The following is a 26994-nucleotide window of genomic DNA, read 5'->3' on the forward strand; positions in this document are numbered from 1 at the left end:
TATTGAAATTTTCGTATGAGGCTTTGTATGGGCGACCGTGTCGATCGTCGATATTTTGAAAGAGATTGGTGATAGGGCTTTATTAGGTCCTGAAATTGTTAAGTAGACGACAAAAAAAGATCCGAGTGATCAAAGCAAGAATGAAAACAAGCCAAGACAGACAGAAAAGCTATACAGATAAGAGACGATGAGACCTCGAGTTTGAGGTAGGCAACCATGTTTGGTTGAGAGTCATGCCTATTAAAGGTGTGCGAAGATTTGGCGTAACAGGGAAGCTTAGTCCCCGTTACATTGGTCCGTTTGAGATTTTGAGATGGATAGGGACTTTGGCATATGAGTTAGCTTTACCACCTCAGTTGTCCCATGTGCATAACGTGTTTAATGTTTTGATGTCGAGGAAGTATGTGCCAGATCCTCAGCTTGTGATTGATTTTCAGACTCTTGAAGTTAGAGAAGATGTGTCTTATGAAGAGATGCCTATCAGTATTCTAGAGTGAAAAGAAAGGATTTTAAGGAATCGATTAATTCCTCTTGTAAAAGTGCAATGGCAACGTCACTTGTCGGAAGAGGTGATGTGAGAATTATAAGAAGAGATAAGGAGCTTTGCCCCTCATTGTTTGAGTAACCAGGTATGAATTTGGAGGACCAAATTCTTTTAAGGATGGGAGAAATTATAACGACCCATTAGAGGGCCCAGTATTTATTCAAGAATTATTTAATTAATTGTTGAAGTTTTGATTAAGAGATTTTGCCAATTAATTATTTAATGTGACAATTCAGAGATTTTGAAGGAAAATAGTAGCATTTAATTTTATTTAATTTTGGAGTTAAAAGAATTTGCCAAGGTGGCAAACTAGTAATTTTTAATTGAGAGAATAGTATTTAAATAGCATTTAAATGACATTTATTTTGTGGATTAAATGCAAGGACATGAAGGTAATTTTGGAGTTTTATTATTATTTGAGAGTTTTAATAATAACTTTTGTATTATTATTAATTAAGTGGGACTATGTATATTTAAAGAAGAATGAGAATCCATGTATGAGATGGATTTGGATTAAGAGTCTCCTAGTCCCAATAGGAGAAGGTTTTGAGAGTCTTCAAGTTCAATTGGGAGAGGGATTCCAAGTTATAAAAGGAAAGAGATCTAGGACTTTATGTCTATATATAAAGCCCATTAGGTTAGCTTTTCTTCATGTCGTGTGAAGACCAGAAAGGCCAAGAGATAGCAGAAGCTTGCTAGAGTTTTCAGGGTCGCTCCAAGGTTCGATCAAAGAGTTCTATCAGGCAAGTATTTTTCCTGTAATCCCTTCCATTACAGGTTCATATCAATTTTTCAGATTATTCCAATTCTTCATTGAGTTCTCAAATTTTATATCAGTAAGCAGAGACGTATATATATATATGCGTATAACAGTGAAGTTATGAGCAAGTTTTATTAATCCTCATCCATTTTGGATTGCAAGTTCTATTAATCCTCATCCATTTTGGATTGCAAGTTCTATAAATCCTCATCCATTTTGGATTGCAAGTTCCATTAATTCTTATCCATTTTGGATTGCAAGTTCTATAAATCCTCATCCATTTTGGATTGCAAGTTCCATTAATCCTTATCCATTTTGGATTGCAAGTTCTATTAATCCTCATCCATTTTGGATTGCAAGTTCTATTAATCCTTATCAATTTTGGATTGCAAGTTCTATTAATCCTCATCCATTTTGGATTGCAAGTTCTATAAATCCTCATCCATTTTGGATTGCAAGTTCCATTAATCCTCATCCATTTTGGATTGCAAGTTCCATTAATCCTTATCCATTTTGGATTGCAAGTTCTATTACTCTAAGTTCTAATATCCAGATACCTTATATCGTATCCGGATGTATCTAAAGTTCTTCGAGTATGATATCCAGATGGTTTGTTTATACATCTGGAAAGGTCAAGATAATATCCGGATGTCTGACTTGATATCCAGATGCCTCCCTCAAAAGTTGAATTTTGCATTCGAATAGTCCTCAGTTATATCCGAATGCATCACTGAGATATTCGAATGACCAGAATCATATCCGGATGTCCTAGTTCATATCTGAATACATCCCAGCATATCCGAATAGCTTCTGCTTTGAATGTCAGTGTATCCGGATGAGCATTCTTCATATTCGGATGTCTTTCATCATATCCGGATATCGTTCCTGATATTCAGATGACTTTTCTAGAAATCCAATTTAGCTTCCAGTGAGTCCTAATTCAAGTTTAATTCAATTAATGTATTCAATACCTTCCAACATTGAAGGATAAGTTAATCATACCCATACCCTAAATCATAGTTCATTGAATCTTTGTATTCTAATATATAGATGAAGATCATATCATATTCAGCATTATTATAACATGATCAGCATTATTTTATGAGATTATGTGCATACATTTTGGTATGAGTATTGAGCATGACTTTATATGGAGCACTACATATCGTGTGCCAGCATTTATGTGAGCATTGTATTGCATTATGCGCGCTAGGCGGCTTGTCCGCGGGGATCCCATCAGTTTCAGTTTTAGCTCAGTTATGAGTTGCTCGCCTGGTGGCAACCAGGGGGCTAGGAGCTTTGCCCACAGTATGTGCTTACAGTTTTCATGTATGCAGGTTTCAGATCAAACAGGTATGTATTATCAGATTATGTGGGCCTATGAGCCAAAGTTGCATACCTGCATTTAGTTTACAGTTTATGTGCATTACATTTTTATGAATGCAATCAGACAGTGATTATTCAGTACAAGTTCAGTGAGTTATTTATCAGTATCGATATTCTTTGATTCAGCTTCAGTATTCTTTCCAGCTTATTACTTGTTGAGCTTTTGTAGCTCACCTTGTACTCTTCACCCCTCCAAGTTCTAGTAGGGGAGTACCAGATGTGGGGCCTAGCAGCAATGGTTTATAGTGTGTGTAGGTGGAGCCGCTCAAGATAAAAGATGTCTGGGAGTCTGTTGAGTTTATAGTGTTTTCTCAGTTTAGATCTATTTTATATTTCAGTTGAGGGATTGTCCCTTAGTAAGAGTTTATGCTTTTCAGTTTGTATTGGTTCAGAGTTTTTATTCCAGCTGATTGAGATGTTCAGTCATGGTATCAGATTTCAGATTATCAGTTAGTTTATTTTACTTTCCCCAGAAGCACCTCTTCTCGGGCAGTTCTAGGAGAGGGGGTGTTACAAGATGTGCAGAGATCCTCGACCAAAAGATGCCTTGGTGGTTGTGTGTTATGTGTCCAAGGAGGGCACTGCCATTTGAGAAAGAAGTGATGAATGAGGTGATGAATGGTCGAATCGACGGAAAGGAATGCCTTGAGACTTGGATGTTTAGGGAAGAGGGCATAAGATTGGTGAGCATCTCGAGATGAGGTTAGTGACGTTGAAAGAAATCAGATCAGGAATAGTTTATGAAATAATTTTTGTATAAGCCTGAATGGTCGTGGGGACATTCGAGAAGTCAAAAAAACCCTAGGGGTGGTTTGATTTTGCGAGTGAGGTAACCCTAAAGCATTTTAGGTTGGAATAAAGGTCTTGTGTAGGCACAGGAAAGAAATCGGTCTTTATCGAGTAAATGCCAGTTATTAATTTCGAATAAATCAAGCTTTGTGTGACTTGATGGTAATTATGAGTAAGGGATATAAATATGTATGAGAATATCCCTATATTAGTCTTGAAATATGGTAGGGATAATGGATGGCCAAGATGGAGAGTTGGAAGCCAAGTAAATGTCAAGGAGTGACACATGGCAAACTTTTGTCCAAGAGAGAGGGAAGATATAAATAAATCAAAAAGGAAAAGAAATTGGTTATTCTTGATTTGTGAAAGCTATGATTATGTTGGATTAAAGAAAATACAAAAAGAAATTGAAATTAATCTCCATTAATGCCTTGAAAATATGGAGATATATATTGAAAATGAGTGAAATTAGTCACTCATGTGATGTGTGAAATTAGTCTTATAAATATATGGGAATATGAGACTTAATCCAAGGGTGAAGATTTAGTCTTGAAATTGGAATTAATCCAATGGTGGAGATTAAAGGCTTTAAGTTGGCATGGATTGCCAAATGTGTAAATATTTATATAAGGAAAGAATGATTAGAGGGTGGAGATTTAAACTTCAAAGAAATTAAAGGATATGATTTATTCTTCCCAAGTGTCATGGATTGTGCTTTCTTGAATGGTGGAGATTAATTATTCATTTCTCCATTAATGGTTGAGATTAAATAAGACTAATGGCTTGGATTGTGCTTCTTTGGAGGGATTATATTTGTTCTCATAAAGCAAATCCAATGGCTAGGATTGGAACTTGAAATTGAGAGATATAAAAAGGGAATTTCAAGAGAGTAATTGGGAGAAGCTTTCCACTGTGAAGGAAAGAAAGAAAGAGAGAAAGAAAGAAAGGAAAAGAAGAGAAGAAGAAGTCTTTGGGGAAGCATCAAAGAATCTCAAGGCAAGGGATGGCCCCATGAGGGGTGGCCTTCCATTGTTTGTAAGTATGTTTCATAAAATTTTTATGTTACATTTGGCATGCTCTTCTATGTACATGAAACTTATGGCCATAAAGGTAGTTGGGGACATGGTGGGAAAGGTAGGTTGATGTCTCAAACCTTGGTGGGTTTGAGGGAAAAGAGACTTAGCTAAACATGCATGCACTTGGCATTACATATTCTTGTTTATGTTCATATTTGCATGCATTACACCCTTACTGAGCTTTATGACTCATGAGATTTTCATCCTCACCTTGTAGGTTTCTCATGTGCTAAGACAAAAGCGATTTTGGAAGCATCAAGATGATTTTGTTGTAATTTTGTGTTAAGTTTGTATAAATATTGTGTTATAACCATGTGTATTTGGGTTGGACCCTTGATGTGCGTTTGTGGCATAAATGGAAGAAATATTCAAATAAAAAATTTGGAAGGCTTTGGAGGCTGAAAGTTGAAAAAAGGGCAAAATGAATGAAAATGGGGAGTGCTGGTAGCAGCTGAGAGCTAATAGGCAGCTGCCAGGCGCACAATAGGTGTATGGAAGCGCGTCGGGCGCAACCAGCCCGCGCTGCCAGTGCACCGCTGGGCCCCGTGCAGACCCTGGGTGTGCCAGCTAGCCTTGCCAGCCAATTTTTCTTAAAATTTGGAAATTTTGAAATATTTGAGCCATTTTGAGATAATTTTAGGGCCTGGAGAAATTTTGAAAATAAAAAGGTATTTTTGAAATAAAGGGATTTTTGGGCTATTTTCGACGAAAAATTATATTTTTGGAAAAATATAGATATGTGAAGAATTTCCCTTAGGCGTGGGAAAATAACCCAATATTTTGGAAACCCAGGAGATCTTGGATATTCTCTGATGAGAAAATGAATAAATGGGTTTTTCTCGAAAAGCATGTAAGCTAAGGAATTTTGAACAAATAAAATAAAAAATTAAATTTCACTCAAAAGTAAAAGCTGAACTAAGCAATACAACCTAAGATATCACCCAAGCTTGGGGTAGTCATCCTTGGTTCAGATCAATCGAGTTGAAGAATGATGGAGCTTACTTGAGGTTTTGGCTTCTTTCTGCTGCAATGTTTTTCGAAATCTTGAAACTGACTCCTCAAGTGGAGGGAAGGAAAGGACGAAACCTAGTGCCCACCTAGGGCATTTCTTGTTAAAACATAGTCCAACCCTTCCGAATCCTGATGATGAGTGAACAATTCGGTAGATTATTCACTCCTGACACTTATAGGTGGGATTGGGGCGTTGCAATTATTTTATGTTGTATCTTATAGGAAGGTGGCCTGGATGTTATATAAAAGAGTTGGGAATATCTTATGTCATGCTTCTGTTGCATAAAATGAATTGAGGTGAATTTTTGGGTTCTTTACAAATCTAGAACCAAAAAACATAGATGAAGCCATAGAAGATCCTAGTTCGATATCGATTGTGTAGGAAAAGTTTAACCAATTTGAAAGGAACAAGGTTTGAACCTTGCTATGTAAGTGTAACGACCCGCTCCCACTTACGGGTGCCACTGGTAAATAATCGATCGGATTACTCACCCGACAAACCACAACTGAAGGGTTGAACTATGTTTCAACAGGAAACGCCCTAGGTGGGAATTAGGCTTCGTCCTTCCCTTCGCTCCACTCAGGAATCGGCCCCAACTCAAATAAGAAAAATCCAGCGGACCAAAACCCGAAACCCGAGTGAGCTTCACCTCTCTTCAGCTCACCCCATAGCAAGCCAGAGGTGACCCAGGCACAAAGCTAGCATACAAACACTTCACTGAGTATTGAGATTTATGAGACCATACCTTGCTGATCTTGACTCAGTCCGAAACTTGGCTTTACCGACTATGCCACATTCAACAAGCAATCTCCCAATCATCTATCACACTATGATGATTACAATAATTAAATACATTTAAGCTCAATAACACAGACATTTACTCACAAGGTGTACATACACCATGCCCCCTGACTACATACAAGCAATATTAAAAATACATAACTCAGGCAACACAGCTAGTTGCCACAACGGCCTCCCAGCGCCATCCCTGCTTGCATCCGGACTTGCATCATCTACACATGAGGTAAAACCTCATGAGTCATAAAGACTCAGTAAAGGTGCAATCCATGTAAATATGAATATAATCATGTTTATGTATGCCAAATGCATGCAAATGAGGCTGGTCCACTCATCCTCACAACCCACTAAGGTTTGAGGCATCAACCTATCAGCCCCCACCACACTAGTCCTCCATATGGCCACAGGGCCACTAGTTCTTGCATCACACAAGATATAACCACTACATGCCAATGCAACATAAAAACATTATCAGACATATTTACCCACTTGCAAGGCCACCTCCACATGGGGCCGTCCCTTACCTGGCTCGAAGCCTCATTTCTGCCTCGGTGAGAACGCCAGCCTTAACTCCGAGCTCTTCTAGGATTATCGCCTTCCCGGTCGAACCTAGAGGCAAACACACAAAAACCCAACCCATTAACATTCGGCATTAACCCAATGCCCTCGATTTCGCCACACATTGCAAAATCACCATCAACACTATTTCCAAACAACGAACCACGGCATACACCAGCCATCAATAATTTCCAAACAACCCCGACCCAAGGTTTACTTCAACTAATACTACACAATTCATTATCTCACATAATGAAATATAATTAAATTAATTTACCTCAATTAATTTGAAGGAGAAAAACGATCAGATGCCCACACCGGCGTTGGCTCCCGAGCTGCCACTTGCGCTCAAAATCCCATTCTCGAGCTTCCAGCATGCTCCACGAGCCTCGAAATAATTTCTAAAACCTTTTTGGAATTTTTGGGAATTTTCTCCTATTTTTCCCATTTTCCATATTTTCTTCCTTTTTATTTTTATTTTCCCTTTTTCTTTTAATTTTTCCTTTCTTCTCCCCTGTTCTTCTTCTCCAGCGTGCGCAGCTACTATTCACCTTCTTCTTCTTTCTTCCCAAGCACCCCCGCACAGCAACTCGGCTGCGCACGCCGGCCGCTGCTGCCACTTGCTCGCCCTCGCCATCAATTTCTTGCCTCCAAGCCATTGCTGGCCGCACCGCACCAGTTACCCGCGTGCCTCAGCCGCTACTACAAGCTTCCAACATCGGCCATGGCAGCCACGAGCAGCCTTCTTGCGCAACCAGCAGCTGCCCCTGCAATCGCCGCAACCAACCGCTGCCGACTTCAACCTCCACCGTGCACCACCGGGTTGCTGGTAGCCACCATTGATGCTCGATGTAGCTGCTTCGCCCAATGCCACTACTCGGCCGCTGGTGCTGCTTGCCCTCAGCCTTTGCTCGTTGGCCATAGCAGCCTTCTGGCCATCGAGCTCTCTCTCTCAATCTCTCTCTCTCGATCTCGCTCCCTTTCTCAATCTCTCTTGCTCCCTGCTCTTTCCCTGCTTTGCTGCTTCTCGGCCATTACAAAAATGGCAGAGGTGTACACAAGGAAGCTTCAAGGAAGCTTCCTCACTCCTATATATATATAATTATAATACACATTAAACCCCCATATATCACATAACTCCACCTTAGAAATTAATAATTGCACTTGGGGGATTTTATAATTACTCTTGGGCCCTCCAAGCTTTAATTAATTACTCTTAAGCCACTCAAAATCTCAATTTATTCGAAATTAATAATCGATCGCTACTCGGGAATACCGACCTCGTCCCTGCGCTTGCACGAGACCTTTATTCGACCCAAAAACACTTAAGGGTTGCCTTACACAGAAAATCGAACCACCCCTAGGGTCCCCTCAGCTTCTAGGAGGTCCCCTCCGACTATTCGGTATTGGCACCCATTCGGGCTTATATAGAATTTATTTCAAAAATTATTCCCGATCGAACCGCTTCCAGGGTCATTAATCTCATCTCGAGATGCTCATCAATCTCTTGCCCTCTTCCCTGGACATCCAAGTCCCGAGGCACTCCCTGCCACCAACTCGGCAATTTATATTAATTAATTTCTCAAAATTTACTCTTGGGCTTCCCAGGCCACCCGGGATCCTTTCAAAAATAATCAAAATTATTTATTTTTCATACCATGTAATACCGGGTATTACAGTAAGCCAAAGGGAAAGAAAGCCATTGGAACCAAATGGGTCTTTAGAAATAAGATGGATGAGAATGGAACCTGTAACACCCAAAGTTTCCTAATTTTTTTCTCTTTACATAAGCTCTGATACCATTGTAAAGACCGGGAATTTCTCTTGTATTGTCATAAACAACCACTATACACAACGAAAGCATGACATATCACTTCCTCAAATCATATACATGACATTCGGGCCCAACTACCCAGTAGGATACAAAAACATACTTTCTAACATGATATGATAGTGCCTTCCTTGGACACGATACATACAAAACCACCTAGGCATATTTTGGTCAAGGGATCTTTGCACATATCATCTACCCATGAAGACTCAGACACAAGTGGACCCACCCTCAATGATTCCTTTGCCTTTCGCTAGAATGATGTAAAGAAAGGGTGAGTCACAAGACTCAGCAAACATAAAAAAAGAACGAGAAATGGTTAAGGACTAAGCCTTCCCAAAACAATATGCATACCATGCTATGAACGGAATTATACATCAATCCCGCATATATATAAGTACTAGCAGGAAAATAACTCAAGCTACCCGCACACCTCATGGACATCATATACATATCCAATCCATGAATCTCAAGCTATGCAATAAACATTTAAATAAATATGCATATAATGGTACTTGGGGCCCACATTAGATACAGACACTGGCTCCCAAGACCCTGTAAACAAACCTGCCAGCAGTCATGAATAGGCTACCAAATCAATATCACAAGTACCACCACACTACACCAAACCCCTGCTATCATCATCAATATGTGCTAAAGCACTCACAAGGATACCACATCAAGACTTTGCTAGTTTATCAAGATCAATTGAGTCTTGGTTCGTATATTAAGATCACGGAAGCCACGCTTCCTTTCCCTCAATTCAACCACTCATAACTTCACTATGTAATGCAACACATAACAAATTCAATGGCTCTTGTAGATGATGGCAAAACCCCCATAAGCCAAGCATCAGGCTATGCTATGCCCACCTATTAATTCACACATGCGAAATGCTCTACATGCATATGCTTGCTTATCTTACATGAGTCAACACTCACAAGCCAACTATGTCATGCCAATGCTCACGCTCCAAACAAATACAAAGCATGTCCCCTAATGAATGAAACCCATGGCTCAACATCACAATGAAATGCCATACCACAACAAATTGAAAAGCAATATCAGCCCAATAACGACCATCTGGAACCTATCCCAATAAGGTACAACATCATTCCATAAAGAAATGTAGGGAGAAATAAGCCTTACTTGGCTGGTGAATACATAATGCATCAAGATACTCATTAGACTCTTTTCACTCTCTAAGGAGTTCGATATTAGAAAAGATAATATATAGCCCATCAATGGCTTTCAACCATACTTCAAATGTATCGAAGAATGCCAAATTAATCCCCCAATAGCATCTAAACTTCCTTTGGAACCAAGAAGAATTCACCTAAGTTGCCAAAATCACAAGTTAGAAGAGTTTACAGAATCGGTTGATAGTTGATCAAAAATAATCTATAGATTCCATCTTAAGGGGGAGGTTAGTCGATAGATACAAGGCCATCTGTCGACAGGCAGTGCCTTTTGGGGCAATCTGTGGGTAGATGGAAAGCTATCTGTCGACAAACAGAAAGCTTTGGCTCGAAGATGGGGACTCAAAGCATGCAAGCTTCATCCAATTGCTTGCACAAACCATATCTTAATATAGAACACATCAATCCCAAAGGTTTATAGGGTGGAACGAACCCTATTTTGAAACTCAAATGAGACTAGTAAGAGCAACCCAAGGATGAGAGAGGTTTACAAAGCTTTTGACATAGACTCCAACAAGAACAAGCCTTTGAAAAATGTGAAGGGTTTTCTTATTTAACTCCTCCATGCACTAAGATCAAGAGTTTAAAAGAGAAAGAGAGGACTAGAACTTGCCCCTTTAGCAAAAAGAAAGAGGAAGTAGAGCTTGCTTCAATAATCACAAGGAGAGTGTAAAATGAAAGACCTTGTTTCATAAGAGGGAGAACCAATCAAGATTAACAATTCTATTACCAAATCGTGCCAAGAAATAAAGAGAAGAAGAACAAGAGCTTTCCTTGGTTTCTTCCTCAGATGGCCAAACCAAAAGAAAAAGCTTCCAACTAGACTTGCTTCCCTTCACCTAAAGACTCCAAAACCAACAAATACACCAAGAAGAATGAGAGATTAAGGGAAGAGAAGGAAGTAGAAGAGAAGGAGAAGAAGAAGACTCACCGCCTCTCGGCTCTCTCCCTCCACCGACTCTCCTAAAGCTTATGCCCCATTGACTTATATACCAAATAACCTAGAAAATTGAGCCCAGCCATAATCAGTCGACAGATTCGAAGGCATTTTTCGACTACCAAAAGATGGTCCAAATCTATCTAGATGATATAATCTTTGGATCAACCAATGCTATGTTATGAAAAGAATTTTCTACTATGATGCAAGCAGAATTTGAGATGAGTATGGTTGGAGAATTAAACTATTTTCTAGGATTGGAAATAAAGCAATTAAATGATGGAATTTTTATTAGCCAAACCAAATATACAAGAGATAGCTTAAAGAAATTCAATATGTCTGAGGCAAAATCCATGGATACCCCTATAAGCATTGTAACGACCCATTAGTGGGTCTGGGTGATGTGTCTATGAATAGAATAATTATTTTATTGGAATAATAATTTTTGAGGAATTATATGTGATATTTATAGGTGATGTGTGAAGGAAATGGAAAAGTCAAATATTTGACTTAAGTGGTAGAGGGACCCACAATTGTTCAAGGTATGTGATGAAATATATTATTTGGTGTTTGTGGTGTTTAATTAATGCCTAAGCTAACATTTGAATATAAGAAATTTTATTTTAGGTGATTATGCAATAAGGGCATTTAAGTAATTATGGGGATATATGTGTGTATAAATATAAGAGAAAGGCTCATTTGCATGGGAGAAAGGGGAAAAAAAAGGCAAAGAAAGAGAAAGGAAGGGAGAGGACGATAGGGGGAGAGCAAAGAAAGGTTAGGGGTCTCTTCTTCTTCCTATTACTTGTTCATTTGTGCTCCAAAAGGGTTGTGGAAGCTAGAGATTTCTTCTTCTCATTCTTCTTCTTTTTCTCTTCTTGCTAGTTTCTGTTGTTGAGTGTGAGAAGTAAAAGGTTCTTGGAAGCATATCACCTCAAGTAAGGTCATCAAGAAGAGATTCTGAAGGCAAGTTCCAATCCCTTTTATCTCTTTAAAGCATTTGATCATAGTATTTGGGGATTCAAGCATAAAATCCCATGTTTTCCTAAAAGATTGCTCCTGTTGAAGGTTATGTAGAAACCTTTGTAAATATTTCATGCTTCTTATTTGATCTTGTTGGTCTTAGAGGTGTCAAAAGGGCCGGGCGGCCCGCGGGCCGCCCGGCCCAGCCCGTGACGGGCCGGGCTTTGGCCCGGCCCGTTACTGTTCATACGGGCCGGGCCTGGCCCGGCCCCCATTGGGGGGCCGGGCTGGGCCAAAGAAATTGGGCCCACGGCCCGGCCCGGCCCGGCCCGTTTAAGGGCCCGGCCCGGCCCGGCCCGTTGGGCCCTTATGGGCCGGGCCCATGAGGCCCTTATGGGCCAGTAAGGCCCTTACTCATTTTTTTTTTAATTTTGTTATTATTTAGTAATTATTGATATTGGATATTAAAAAATTTAATTTCACAATATATATAAATAATAACCATCAATTAATTTATTTAAAATTTTTAAGTTAAATTTTTTATATATTTAAATTATAAATAAACATTCTCCTTTTGATATGTACATTATTTTTCATATCAATTCACAAAAAAAATTATAAGGAATATAAATTAATGAAATAATATTTAAAACTTAAGAATTAAGATAGAAAATATTTTAAAAAGAAACAAATTAATTTTTATATATGTATATATTATGTGTATTATTTTTAAAAAAATTATTTAGAAAAAAAGAAAAAAAAGGGCCGGGCCCACCGGGCCCGGCCCGTTAGGCCCGTGGGCTAAGGGCCCGGCCCGGCCCTCTAGCCCACGGGCTGGCCCGGCCCGGCCCCTTTGTAGGGGGGCCGTGGGCCGGGCCGGGCCCTATCAATGATAAAAGGGCTCGGGCCCGGCCCGGCCCTTTTAGTAAAAGGGCCGGCCCGGCCCGTTTAAAAAGCCCATGGGCCGACTCGGGCCGGACCGGGCCGGGCCGGGCCGGCCCTTTTGACACCTATAGTTGGTCTCCTTTGAGTTTCAAAGTAGGGTTAGTTTCACCCTATAATCCCAAAAGGAATGATGAATTCTGGTTAGGGGGTTGGTTGTGTAAGCGTATTTGGGTTTGGCTTACATTTGGCTTGAGTCAGGAGGGGTTCTATTTTGTTGTTTATCGATCATTTTGGAGGAAGTTGTCGACTGTTTGCAGTGCTTGTCGACCAAAGGCCTGAGGCTATCGAGTATTTCCTTCACGTGAGGCAACTGTTGATTGTTTTTGGTGCAACTATCGACCGTTTTTGCTATTTCTCTTAAAGTTAACTTGAGTTAAGTTTTGATTATTTTCTTCTCAGTTCCAAAGTATGTTTAAATGCTATTGGGAAGCAATTATGAATTCATTGGCATGGCATTGAGTAAGTTTGGGTCCATGTGAGGTTAGGTTTGAAGGGCATATTATGAGCATGTTCTTATATATATATATATTATCTAGTGTATGTTATATGGGTGGACCAAGGCATTGGGTGGGAGTTGATTGTCCTCAAGGGTTGTATGTACTCATGAGCATGGCCCTAGGAGTTGAGTTATCTGGCCCCAAGTGTCAGTTATTGTGGGTGTAAGGCATGGAGTTTCAATGTGTTTGCTTTGTGATATATCTACTCATGGGTCTTGTATGCATGGTATGGGCATGATTCATTTGGATTTATTCTCTTATTTTCAGATAGGTTGCCTGTGGTGGGTTATTGTAGCTTATTCATATTGGATCATGTCTTTTGTTGTTCATTGTTATACTTGTTGGGCCTTGTGGCTTATTCTCTTACTTTGCATCATTTCAGGTAAAGGAAAAGATAAGGCTGAGGGCGAGTCTAGCAAGGGTTAATCTTTTGTTAATGGATGTGTACAGAACTCACTTAAAAACAAGGTCTTGGGAATCTTGTGTTTCAATTTCAAGAGTTAGTTAGGCTCTTATGCCTTGAGGGTATATGTATGTTTTGTGGCTATAACTTGTTATATTATATTCAAGTTGCTTCTATATCATTACTATTGATGACCCTTTCACAGATCCTCTATGCTACTGAGGGCTCCGAGAGGCGGGCTATTACAGTTTGGTATTAGAGCAGAGTTTAGGATGAGTCTCTATACACATAGGCATGTCAAGTGGAGTTAAGAATATGTCTTTTGGTTTGATATAAGTTTGAAAAAGGGTATGTATTATGAGTAGATATGGGTTTAAATGTGGACTTAAGTTTTAGACATGTTGATTATGCAGGGAGATGAGTACTAGAAGAGGAAAGCCACCGACTCAAAGTCGGGGTCATGGTCAGTCTACATCCGCACCTTCTGCCACCTCTGAGTCTCTAAGAGAGCTGAGTGGAGACTAGCGTCAGGAGATGAAGAACTACGGGGAGCTTTAGCAGGGATGCAAAGAGCAGTGGAGATGTTTACTGCCGATCGAGCAAGGCAGGACTAGTTAACCCAAGAAGCCGAGGGAAATCCAGTTGAACATAATGCAGATCAGGTCCCTGATCTAGTGGTATAGGGTACAGGGTAGTATGGGCGGTTAGTTTCTAAAGGACTTATGGCGCTTCAACCCCCTGAATTCTATGGAGGTGTTGATGTTTCAGTAGCTAAGAACTGAATGTTATATGTGGAGTAACATTTGCGCTCGATGGGATATGATGATATTTAGAGGGTACGGTCGACTTCTTTCTTGTTGAGAGGTGTTGAGGAGCGATGGTGGGAGACAGTGAGGTAGTGGCACAGTGGCAAGGAACTTACATGGATAGAATTTTAGGAAGCCTTTAATGGGCATTTGTTTCTTGAATAGGTGAGAAAGTAGAAGATTTATGAGTTCATAGAGATGACATAGGGAAACAAGATGGTGGTGCAGTATGAGTCAGTTCAATCTCCTTAGCACGGTTCACCCCAAATATGGTATCTAAGAGGCCAAGAAATTGGCCAAGTTTCAGAGGGGCTTATGCTTGGAGATCCGACATCTGTTAGCAGGTGCACTGATCACTAATTATTCCACCATAGTTGTAATACCCCCTGTTATTAGTGTTAAAAAAATATGGAAGGTTGGTAGAAACTTCCGAAAAGTGCCTTTGCAATAAGTGGATCTATAGGAATAATGGTGTCCTTGGGAAGGGCATTTTGGTAAATTGGTTAGCGAGACCCAATGAAGGCTAATTAGGAAATTTGGAGAGTATTTCCTAGTTGGAATGAGAATTTGTTGGAAATTATTCTCATTTGTGCAATTGAATGGAATTGATGGAATTGTTAATTCTTGAGGGCATTATGGTAATTTGGATTTTATCCCATTAAAGGTGAATTATTATGGGGGGAAATGTGTGAATAAATCCCATGTGAAGGATTTAATTTTGTGTAATTTAGGGAGAAATAAGTAATGGTCAAATTAAGTGTATGGATGACACTTGGCAAATTTTTGTGAGAAGAGAGATATAAATTATTTGGTGGGAAATCACATATATATATTTATGTGTGTGGATGGATATTTTGAGTAAAAAAGCAGTGATTTAATTAAATAAAAAAGAATTGGAAAATAGTCTCTCTAGCATTTAATGTGGGTAATCATTATGGTGAATAAGGAAAATGGAAAAGAAATTGGAAAGTTGTCATGCATTTATGATGGAAAATAGTCTTATTAAATTAAATGGAAACTTATGTGAAATATGTCTATCAAGGCAATGGATATGAAAATAATCCCATTTAAATAAATGATGAGAAGATTGGAAATTCAAATGATCCAAGGGTTAGGATTTAAAGTCTTCAAGTGGCATGGATTGTGCTACTTTGGAAGGTGGAGATTTAATCTCCAATATCAATAAAGGGTTGGGATTTAAGGACAGGAAATGGCATGGATTGCCAAGTATTAAAGTATGAATGGTGGAGATTAAAGCTCTCCAAAGCACATGGATTGTGCTTGTTGTGGAGGGTGTGGATTTAACCTTTTATCCAGAAGATCCAATGGCTAAGATTTAGTCTTGGAATGGGTTTGGATTAGTGAATAAGAGAAGGAAAGGGAAAAAAACAGAAAGAGAGAAAGAAGGAATAGATTGGGAGAATTGGGAGAAGTATCCCATGAAGGAAAAGAGAAAGAAAAGAAGAGAGCAAGGTAAGTTTCATGTTTCTCTTCATCTTTGATGTCATCTTAAAAGGAAAAGTCTAATTGAAAGAATTTTTCCTTAGGTGGTAAGTAAGTTTTTGGAAGGGTTTCTCTCTTGAAGTTAAAGATTTGAAGAATCTAACAAGAAAGGTAAGGGATGACCCCAAGTGGTGGTGGTCTTGCTTGCATTTGTAAGTGTTTCTTTATGAGTTGCATGTAGTGGTCAATATTTGCATGATATGTGTTCTAGTGTACCTATGGCCATATGGAGGACTAGTGTTGTGAGAAGGGTTGATTGATGTCTTAACCTATGGAGGTTATGAGGGCATTGAAGACTATCCATTTGCATTGCATTTTGCATTACATGCTCTCTCATACTTCATTTACTTATGCATTGCACCCTTACTAAGTTTTATGGCTCATGAGGTTTTCACCCTCACCTTGTAGGTCTTTATGTGACAAGAAGTTAGGAATATTGCAAGCTTAAAGCCTTGGAAGACCTAAGATGCTTTGATGTATTTTTTTTTTTTTTTTGTAAAAATTGATGTATTTTTTTTATGTTGTTAGTTTATGGCTTGTTGAAGCCTAAGCATGTATTGTAATTTTTATGTATGTTGTATAAGAATATGGTTGTTGCCAAGTGTATTTAGGTAAGACTCTCATGGTTCATTGTAGAGCTCAATTGAAAATTTGAATAAAATTTGGTTTGAAGGCTTGAAGGCCAAAGAGTTAAAGTGGAGTGAAAAATGCAATTTTTGTTGTGTATATTTTGCTATTTAATTTCTAGAAAATTTTGGGTTAGGAAGCCCGAAGAAAAAAAAAATAGGGTGAAGGATGGCAACTGGCAGTAGCTAGGGCTAGTAGGGGCCATGGAGCAGGCAACAACAAGGTCTAATGCTCGTGGGCTCGCGAGCGCGCAGCAGCAAGGATTGGAGTCCTCGGGGGTGGGCGCGTGGATAGCCATGTTGTCAGGGCATCGTTGGGCCTTGTGCGAGTCAACATGCCCTGCCGGCCATTTTTTTTTTAAATTGCTGGAAATTTGGGATTTTTGGGGCATTTCTAGATTAATTTTGGGCCCTGGAGGAATTTTCAAAATAAAAGGGATTTTTGGGGTATTTTTAAAGAAAATGCTAAAATTTTTGAAAATTTAAATTATATGAGTTTTTCCTCAAATTGGAAAAATCAATGGGTGGTTTGGAAATTTCAACTATATGGAGCCTGATGGAATTCTTGGGAAAGAAGAAGAATTAAAGTACATTTAAAAAGGGGTTTGGGCAAATTAAATGGAAATTAATTAACCGAGTGTGGAATTGTTAAAGCCTAAATTTGCTAGTCGATCTTGGGATTGAGAGAAGGGAAGGATGAAGCCTAATTCCCACTTAGGGTATTTCACAAAGGACCGGGCATGTGAGCAGTTCGGATGATTGTTCACGAGTGGCACCCTAAGTAGGAATGGGGCATCACAACAGTGCAAAGAGCATATGTCATAGAGCATAATAGAAATGAGTTGAAAAGTAGTTAGATTAGTCAGAAAGGAGCTAGTTCATCATAAGGTCATAGTGGTGACAAAAATAGGAGATGGGAATCTAGTTTGCCTAGGTATTCAGTGGGACCAGCAACATGCAGCGCTTGTAGGAGGAAACACAGGGGCCCGTGTCATGGGGTCTTAGAGGCATGTTATTTATGTGGTCAGGTGGGGCACATATAGAGGGACTATCTTCAACGACAAAGGGCAACAATTGCTTCGGATGTAATATGTTACAAATGTGGCAGAAGGGGGCACAGAGCCAATACCTGTGTAACACCTCCTCTCCTAGAACTGCACGAGAAGAGGTGCTACGGGAAAAATATTTAAAATAAATAAAACTCTCTGATAAACTAAAATCTGGAGTAACTCAACTGATTAGTCATAACTGAACATCTCAATCAAACTAAATTAAAAACTCTGAGTCAAAATAAACTAGAAACATAATCCACTGACTAAGGAAAATCTGTAACGCCCCGCTCCCACTTACGGGTGTTACTCATGAACAATCACCCGAATTGTCCACCTGCCCAGTCTTTGGCGAAGGGTGGACCATGTTTCAAGACGAAACGCCCTAGGTGGGAACTAGGCTCGTCCTTCCCTTCTCTGAATCCCAAGATTCACTAGTAGAATTGGGCTTTAGCCACATCACATTGGCTATAAAGAAAATCTCATTCAGACGCCTAATCGCCACTTTCTCAATTATTTTTAATTCTTTTCCCATTCAAGAATTTTTATCGGGCTCCATAAAATCACCATTAAAATCAATCCATTGATTGATTACCAACTTTGGAGGAAAAACTCATCATTTTCAATTTTTCAAAATTTCGGTATTATTCCCAAAAATGCCCGAAATATCCCTTTATTTTGAAAATTCCTCCGGGGCCCAAAATCAACTAAGAAATGCCCTTGCTTCTCCAAAAAAAAAAAACCAAATTTTTAAGAAAAATTGGCCGGCGAGGCCCCGCGGGGTGCTGGCCGTGCCTGCTCGCGCACGCGCGCACCGTCCATGCGGCCCTGCCCGCGCGCGCAGGCTGCTGCTGATTCCAAAAAAAAATATTTTTTTTTTTTTTTCTTCTTCTTGGGCCTCCTAACCCAATTTTTTCAGAAAATAAATTAATAAAAATGCTTCACATTCCTTCCACTTTGCCTCTATTTTTTCAAAATTAAGACTTAAAACCACCTATTTGAATATTACACAACATAAACCAAAATCTCCTTCCATTTCACACATGAGCCTTACACAACCTATTGTTGCTCACATAACAACATTCATATATAAATACCACACATGATCAACAACAACAAATAGGCTTCCCTAAGCCATAATGCCACAAATTAAATACCACAAGTCTAGGCTTCTTTAAGCCATAAATTACATCAAACAAAGGAAAAATACACCAAGAGCTTCCAACCACAAGCTTGCACTTTCCCTCTTCTTCTTTAACATAAGAATAACCTATAAGGGGAGGATAAAACCTCATGAGCTCAAAAGCTCAGTAAGGGTGCATATGCAAAGTAAATACAAGCATAACAAATCTATGTAATGGCAAATGCATGCAAGCATGGTTAGGTTATTCCATCCTCACAACCCAACATGGTTTGAGGCATCAACCTACCACTTCTTTCCCACCCCCATGGCCATAGGTCTCATGTACAAGTAAAGCATGCAAAGAGATACATAAAGATTTATGCAACCTACTTACAATGCAATGCAAGGCCTCCACCACTTGGGGTCATCCCTTACCTCTTTTCATTATTTGAAGCTTCAAGAGCCTCCTAGCTTCAATACCATCTCTTCTCCTCAAGAGACCCTTAAAGAAATTTTTTTTAAGGAGACTTAGCTACAATTTAAGAGAAATAAGAGATCACTAGATTAGGAAGAACCCTTACCTTAGAACTTCTTCATTTTCTTTCTTCCTTCTCTCCCTTTTCTTCTCCTTTCCTCTCATTAGAAAGCTTCTCACTTTCTCTTACTTTCTTTCTTTCAAATGGCAAAATTTGAGACAATTGCTCTCTTTCCCCTTATATACTTCTTCCATTTCCTTTCCTTTCTTTTTGAATTAATTTCCTAGTCTTGATATTTTAAATTCAAGACTTCATCTCCACCCTCCATTCTCTTCTCTTTTGGAGAGGAAATCCTAGCCTTCCATAACAAGCACAATCCATGTGCTTTGGAGGCTTTTAATCTCATCCATTAGATCATTTGGCCTTTTCAAGACTTAATCTCCACCATTTAAAGAAAACACACCTTTAAGGAGTTGGCAATCCATGCCAACCACAAGCTTTCATCCCCCACCATTGGATCACTATCCCATTAAAAGATTAATCCCAACCATTGGATTTATTAATTTCTTAACATTTACTAAATGGAGACAATTTTCACACATCAAGAATGAATGACATAAATCATTTCTTTCTCCTTTAAATAAATCTCATATTTTCCAAAGCATTAATGAGAGACTATTTTCCCATTTTCCTTTAGATTTATTTAATTCACCATAATTTCAAGTATTAATGGTGACTAATTCACATTTTCTTTTTGGATTTTCCTTAATCCATATAATCATGCCTCTCTTTAAATGCTTGAAAGACTAATTAACATTTCTTTTACATTTAATTAAATCATCTCATTTATACTTGAACCACAAAATGCCAAGTGTCACAACAAGAACACTAACCTTGGCTTCCAAGCTTCCATCTCCACCATCCATGTGGCATCACCACAATTATCCACCAATTTAGGAAAAAAAATATAATTATTTTCATAATAATAGAATATCCACAATTTTCCTAATATTCCATAATTAAATTCCTCTATGGAATTTTATTCCAAAATTCCCAAAATACCATTTGTGAATTTATTAATCCCATATATCTCCACATAAATACCAAATTGGGATTTTATTCACTTACACACCTAATTCCACCTAGGAATGATTTTTAATTTATCAAAAATACCCTTTAATGGACTTCTCTATCCAAATTACCAAAATACCCTTCTCATGGGCATTCTCAATCTCAAGGATCCATCACCTTCTCAAGGGTATTTTTGGAAGTTTTCTTACTTCCTTTGCTATTCTCTTAACACCGATTACACCGGGTGTTACATTCCACCCTCCTTAAAGGAATTTCATCCTCAAAATTCGCTTTACCATAATCTCCTACCCAAGACAGTCACATGCTCAGGCTAGATGCCAAATTCTCCTGCTCGAGAATCCCACAGCATATCCATTCCTTACATTTACCTCGGGTTACACTTACCTCAAGGCTTCGCTTTAAGCTTTTGATCCTCCGACTCTCGAGGACATTCAAAAACCGAACACCGCTTTGGCCTCCCACCAAATCGCACCACTGGTCGCTGGTCATGCTTTAATAACGATGTCCATTACCAGATAGATTTTCACTGACTCGAAGTATCGATTTGCAGTCCACTTCCCATTTTCCCATCAATCGAAACGAACTCTCGCTAACATTGCATCACTGATCAGTCTACCACAATTTTACGCCGATCACACACGGCAACGTTTCCCACTACCAATAACACATGGCCACGATTTTACGCTGGTCCAACTAGCAACGTCTTAGCACTGATCATCCACTGCAATGTCTCTTTTAGTGCCCACAAGACACTCTAACACCCATTCACCATGACATAATGCCATTTATCACACGCATGCATAGCTTGAGTTGATCCTCATGGCAACCTCTCATTACCGATCAACTTATCGTGCTAGCACTACTTGGGAAGCACCCATTTGGCTTATCTAGCCAACTTCAACCATTTCATACATGGTCTTCTACCTTGACCATCCGACCCTCATTTATCGATACGATTACGCAAAATCGACATACCTAACATCATGTCAGGTAATTACACATTTCAACTATACGTACATTACTCGAGTCCACCTCGAGCTTGGCAACGCACGCACCATTACCATCTCACCTCGAGCTTAACCATGCTCAGGTCACAACCTTCTCCCAACCAGGAGTTCTTCGCATTAAGCACACAAGGATATATAAGAAGACATCCGAATATGAAGAGGGCATCCGGATATGCTGAAGCTCATTCGGATACTAAACAGGCAATTCAGATATCTAAAAGAGGTATTCAGATATGAATTCAACATTATGAAGAGGCATCCAGATATGGAACAAGGCATCCGAATATGCTGGACTTATCCAGATAGAAGGAAAGGGCATCTGGATATGAGCTTGACCTATCTGGATGTTTGAAGGACCATTTGGATATCACATTGATAATATATTAGACACATCCAGATACGAAATGAGGTATTCAGATATTACTCTCAAAACTTATTAGACTTATCCAGATACGACTCAAGGTATCCGAATATTACTCAAAATAAACATTAGACACATTCGAATATGATATAAAGCATCCGGATATGCTCAAGGGACATCCGGATGTTACTCACAGAAACAAATAAGACATCTGGATATGAACTGGGCCATCTAGATGTCACTCACACAAAAAATTTTCGCCCATCCAGATATCTTCTGGCCATTCAGATGTCACTCACAAGCCTTGAAAAAAATCTATCCAGATATGAAGGAACTCATCCGGATGTTTACAAATTAATAACCCAAAAACAAATGCTCACAAAGACTCTGTTATGAAACAAAACTAATCGAAACTACACCATTCCGAAAGAAATCTTGGGAAATCAAATCCCAATCAATATGAAACAACATCAAGGATGATTCAAAGATAATATTTGATTGAATCGCTACAAAGAAATCATTCATAATTTGCTCATGCACTCACTGTTCGTGCATATAATATATATAACTGCATATACTTTTCTAATAAATTGAGAATCAATAAGAGCCTTGAAAATCTAAGAAAAAACTAACATGAATCTGTAATGGAAAGGATTATAGAGAAGATACTTGCCTTAAGATTCTTGATCAACTTTTATAACTTACTATGCGACTTTTCCTACCCAAAATTCCACAAAGACTGAATTCTTCTTGAGTTCTCTGCGGGGTGAGAAGAATGGCTTAATATGAGCCTATTTAAATAAGGCGCCCTAGCCCAAAACTCCTTAATATTAATGGAGTCCTTATTCTTAATTAACTTGGAGACTTTAAAACAAAACCCTCTCGCGCATGGATTCATCAATCTCCTAATATCACATAATATATCTTAATTAATAATTCCTATTAAAAGAAATTATTATTATTAAAGCTTTAGAATTACCTTCATACCCTTTTCATTTATTTCCTCATAATCTAAATACAATTAAATGTTATTTTCTCATTTAAAAATTCTTAAATTGCCACCTTGGCAAATTCATTTACTCAAAAATTAAATAAATGATATTAACCAGAATTTCAATGCGATTATTATGATATCGAAAAAAGTCTGATCGAAAACAATTTTTTGTGCAGCTAAAATTCCGGGCGAAAAGTCGAATCGTCGTAATTCGTTTACAAAAAGTCAATTGAACTCAAAATACACTTTCATTTAGTTATTAGAACAACCTTTTGGTTGTTTAATGTTGAAACAAAAGTATTAGCAATCAAATCGAACAATCGGGCGTAAGCTTAATTTCTTCATTTTTCTCGTGACTGGTAAAAAAAAAAAATTCTTTTTTTTTTTTAAAATTTCAATGGTGGAAAGAAGATAATTTCATATGGTTTAACTGTAGTTTTATTTGGAAGTGTAATTGAAATATTCACAAGATTAGGGGTTTAACTTGATTTTCGGCACAATTATGAGTAACCAAATTGATTGCAGGGAGTGCTCCGAAACCAAGATATCTAAAAAAAATTATATGAAATGAACCAGAATTTCGATGCGATTATTATGACATCAAAAAAGTCTGATCGGAATAGTTTTTTGTGCAGCTTAAATTCCGGCCGAAATGTCGAATCGTCGTAATTCGTTTACAAAAAGTCAATTGAACTCAAAATACACTTTCATTTAGTTATTAGAACAACCTTTTGGTTGTTTAATGTTGAAATAAAAGTATTAGTGATCAAATCAAAGAATAGGGCATAAGCGTAATTTCTTAATTTTTCTTGTGATTGGTCGAAAAAAAAAATTCTTTTTTTTTCTAAATTTTTAATGGAGGAATGAAGATAATTTCATATGGTTTTAAGTGTAATTTTATTTGAAAGTGTAATTGAAATATTCACAAGATTAGCGGTTTAACTTGATTTTTGGTACAATTATGAGTAACTGAATCGATTGCAGGGAGTGCTCGAAACCAAGATATCTAAAAAAAATTATATGAAATGAACCAGAATTTCAATGCGATTATTATGACATCGAAAAAAGTCTGATCGCAAACAGTTTTTTGTGCAGCTAGAATTTGGCCGTAAAGTCAAATGGTCATAATTCGTTTTACAAAAAGTCAATTGAATTCAAAATACACTAAATTTAGTTATTGGAACAACCTTTTCATTGTCTAATTTTGAAACAAAAGTATTAGAGATCAAATCGAACAATCGGGCGTATGTGTAATTTCTTCATTTTTCCTGTGATTGGTCGAAAAAAAAAAATCTTTTTTTTTTTCTAAATTTTCAATGGTGGAATGAAGATAATTTCATATGGTTTTAAGTGTAATTTTATTTGGAAGTGTAATTGAAATATTCACAAGATTAGGGGTTTAACTTGAATTTCGATACAATTATGAGTAACCGAATCGATTGCAGGGAGTGCTCCGAAATCAAGATATTTAAAAAAAATTATATGAAATGAACCAGAATTTCAATGCGATTATTATGACATCGAAAAAAATCTGATCAGAAACAGTTTTTGGTGCAGCTAAAATTTCGATCGAAAAGTCGAATCGTCGTAATTCGTTTACAAAAAGTCAATTGAACTCAAAATACACTTTGATTTAGTTATTAAAACAACTTTTTTTGTTGTTTAATGTCTAAACAAAAGTATTAGCGATCAAATCGAACGATAGGGCGTAAGCGTAATTTCTCCATTTTTTCCGTGATTGGTCAAAAAAAATTTCTTTTTTTTTCTAAATTGTCAATGGTGGAATGAAGGTAATTTCATATGGTTTTAAGTGAAGTTTTATTTGGAAATGTAATTGAAACATTCACAAGATTATGGTTTTAACTTGATTTTTGGTACAATTATGAGTAACCGAATCGATTGGAGGGAGTGCTCCGAAACGAAGATATCTAAAAAAAATTATATGACTTGAACCAGAATTTCGATACGATTATTATGACATCGAAAAAAATTTGATCGGAAACAGTTTTTTGGGCAGCTAAACTTCCGACCGAAAAGTCGAATCGTCGTAATTCGTTTACAAAAAGTCAATTGAACTCAAAATACACTTTAATTTAGTTATTAAAATAACCTTTTGGTTGTTTAATGTTGAAACTAAGGTATTAGCGATCAAAACGAACAATCGGCGTAAGCGTAATTTCTTCATTTTTCTCGTGATTAGTCGAAAAAAAAAATTCTTTTTTTTTTTTTCTAAATTTTTAGTGGTTGAATGAAGATAATTTCATATGGTTTTAAGTGTAATTTTATTCGGAAGTGTAATTGAAATATTCACAAGATTAGGGTTTTAACGTGATTTTCGGTACAATTATGAGTAATCGAATCGATTGCAGGGAGTGCTCCTGAAATGAAGATATCTAAAAAATTATATGAATTGAACCAGAATTTTGATACGATTATTATGACATCGAAAAAAAATGATCGAAAACAGTTTTTTGGCAGCTAAACTTTCCGACCGAAAAGTCGAATCGTCGTAATTCGTTTACAAAAAGTCAATTGAACTCAAAATACACTTTAATTTAGTTATTAGGACAACCTTTTGGTTGTTTAATGTTGAAACAAAAGTATTAGCGATCAAATCGAACAATAGGGCGTAAGCGTAATTTCTTCATTTTTCCAGTGATTGGTCGAAATTTTTTTTTTTTTAAATTTTCAATGATGGAATGAAGATAATTTCATATGGTTTTAAGTGTAATTTTATTCGGATGTGTAATTGAAGTATTCACAAGATTAGGGGTTTAACTTGATTTTCGATACAATTATGAGTAACCAAATCGATTGTAGGGAGTGCTCGAAATCAAGATATCTAAAAAAAATTTATGAAATGAACCAGAATTTCGATGTGATTATTATTACATCGAAAAAAATCTGATCGAAACAGTTTTTGGTGCAGCTAAAATTCCGGCCGAAAAGTCGAATCGTCGTAATTCGTTTACAAAAAGTCAATTGAACTCAAAATACACTTTCATTTAGTTATTAAATAACCTTTTGGTTGTTTAATGTTGAAATAAAAGTATTAGTGATCAAATCGAAGAATAGGGCGTAAGCGTAATTTCTTCATTTTTCTTGTGATTGATTGAAAAATAATTTCTTTTTTTTTTCTAAATTTTTAATGGTGGAATGAAGATAATTTCATATGGTTTTAAGTGTAATTTTATTTGAAAGTGTAATTGAAATATTCACAAGATTAGGGGTTTAACTTGATTTTCGGTACAATTATGAGTAACTGAATCGATTGCAAGGAGTGCTCTGAAACCAAGATATCTAAAAAAAATTATATGAAAAGAACCAGAATTTCGATACGATTATTATGACATCGAAAAAAATCTGATCGGAAACAATTTTTGTGCAGCTAGAATTTCGACCGTAAAGTCGAATGTCATAATTCGTTTTACAAAAAGTCAATTGAACTCAAAATATACTTAAATTTAGTTATTGGAACAACCTTTTCATTGTTTAATTTTGAAACAAAAGTATTAGAGATCAAATCGAACAATCAGGGCGTAAGGTAATTTCTTTATTTTTCCCGTGATTGGTCGAAAAAAAAAATTTCTTTTTTTTTCTAAATTTTCAATGGTGGAATGAAAATAATTTCATATAGTTTTAAACGTAATTTTATTTGGAAGTGTAATTGAAATATTCACAAGATTAGGGGTTTAACTTGATTTTCGGTACAATTATGAGTAACCGAATCGATTGCAGGGAGTGCTCCGAAATCAAGATATTTAAAAAAAATTATATGAAATGAACCAGAATTTCAATGCGATTATTATGACATCGAAAAAATCTTATCGGAAACAGTTTTTTGTGCAGCTAAAATTCCGACCGAAAAGTCGAATCGTCGTAATTCGTTTTACAAAAAGTCAATTGAACTCAAAATACACTTTGATTTAGTTATTAAAACAACCTTTTTGTTGTTTAATGTCGAAACAAAAGTATTAGCGATCAAATCGAACGATAGGGCGTAAGCGTAATTTCTTCTCATTTTTCTCGTGATTGGTAAAAAAAAAATTTATTTTTTTTTTTCTAAATTGTCAATGGTGGAATGAAGGTAATTTCATATGGTTTTAAGTGAAGTTTTATTTGGAAGTGTAATTGAAACATTCACAAGATTATGGGTTTAACTTGATTTTGGTACAATTATGAGTAACCGAATCGATTGGGGGAGTGCTCTGAAATGAAAATATCTAAAAAAAATTATATGAAATGAACCAAAATTTCGA

The 26994-nt window shown here is 37.3% G+C and overlaps 1 long non-coding RNA gene across 1 annotated transcript; it reads right to left on the reverse strand.

Annotated features, from left to right (window-relative positions):
- Positions 1-2922: 2922 nt before the first annotated feature.
- Positions 2923-7966, reverse strand: LOC127806574 (uncharacterized). The gene is made up of 3 exons (XR_008024445.1): positions 7201-7966; positions 6890-6974; positions 2923-6580 (listed from the first exon to the last, which is right to left on the reverse strand). It is a non-coding gene; the product is annotated as an uncharacterized LOC127806574 (long non-coding RNA).
- Positions 7967-26994: the final 19028 nt, after the last annotated feature.

Source organism: Diospyros lotus, chromosome 7, assembly GCF_014633365.1.
Source record: "Diospyros lotus cultivar Yz01 chromosome 7, ASM1463336v1, whole genome shotgun sequence".
Classification (NCBI taxonomy): domain Eukaryota; kingdom Viridiplantae; phylum Streptophyta; class Magnoliopsida; order Ericales; family Ebenaceae; genus Diospyros; species Diospyros lotus.